Raw genomic sequence first — 1504 nt, 5'->3', positions numbered from 1 at the left:
AGTGATGTGGTATCTGCTCTCCATAATTGCAGGGAGTTGACACAGTCCTTACCAAAAAAATAGTTTGGTCTCATGATATGAGAAACAAAAACACACTCCCCCCTGCTTCATCCTCACATCCATTAACTAAATACCGTACCAAGAAGAGTTCCTGACAATGTAGAAGTATCCAATAAGAGACCCCCAGCCCACACCCATAGATTGTGTACACCACTAGGTATAGGCAACGCCACTGAAATAGCCCGATATTGCGCTTGTGCACATGTGATGTCCCTGCGGATGCGAGGGGTGTTAAAAATGCCTCCCCATCACTTCAGTACATTTGCGATTATCCGGCGCGGCTTTTACCCGTTCAAGTGTTTCTCATCGTTTTCAATGCAAAACCTCACATCGTAAGCCATGCAATGTGTTTTCCAGCCCCACCAAAAACAATGGGTGATGCATTCAGAGGAACATGCAAAGATAGAGCATGCCGCGATTTTTTTCCTGCACCGCAATGCGGGAAAAAAAAAAGAAAAAACAAACTCGCTCATGTATATGACTCCATTCAGGAGAACGGGGTTCATATTCGTGCGTTCATATTTATGGATTGAAATCACCCATTAGAGCCAATGTGATGCATGTGCATGTACTGCATTTTTCACACATTGCCAGTGGACAGCGGAGAAAAAAGGGAGATCAATTGGGTGGTCTTGTGTTTTTTTTGCGCATGAATGCCATAAGGATGTTAAAAAACACGCAGATGCGTCAGTAACGCATGTAACATGCACATACCACACAGTGGTAATGCGGTTTTTCACTTACCAAAATTGCATAGTCACATGGAAATACGCCGACTTGGTACAGAATTTTCTGCATCTTGTGGTGTGTATTAAAGAAATAGTCCACGCACATGAAAGCACCATTATTGGTTCTTACACTTGGAAGGTCAGTGTTGCGTAGGAGCTTCCCTTAAGGGTGGTTTTAGACGAGCGTGTTTATGTGCGCACAATTAAATGCACAAAACGTGTGTCTACTAGAACCATTGGTTCCCTATAGGGTGTTCTCATGTCTGTGTTTTACAGGCGTGCAAACACACGTACCTGCAAAACATAGGACATGCGTGCACCATTGGTCTGTGGTGCATGTCAATATTCCCCGCAGTGGAATTCCAGTGTTCGGTGACAAGTGGACTCCCTGCAGGGAGTAAAGCATCCCTAACCAGAAAAGAATATCATTTATTAGTACATTATAAAAGAAACACGATAGAACCCTCATTAAGATCACAAGGGGGGTAACAAAGAACAAAGAATTGATTCTCTTGGTCAGGGACTTTTTTTTCGAGAGAGAAGGGTGGGGTATTGCCAATAGACAAATGTTTTTTCTGTATACCTCACTATATAAGTGGCACACCCACAGTGTAGAACAGACTGATAAGCACTGCTTTTGCCATTGTACAAATGATGCAGAACCAAGAAAGTGGGGAGATGGATTAGTTGGGAGTAACCACAAGCTGCAGGAAACA

Source organism: Eleutherodactylus coqui, chromosome 6 (genome assembly GCF_035609145.1).
Source record: "Eleutherodactylus coqui strain aEleCoq1 chromosome 6, aEleCoq1.hap1, whole genome shotgun sequence".
NCBI classification, from domain to species: Eukaryota; Metazoa; Chordata; class Amphibia; order Anura; family Eleutherodactylidae; genus Eleutherodactylus; species Eleutherodactylus coqui.
Note: the sequence above shows the minus strand (reverse complement) of the source record.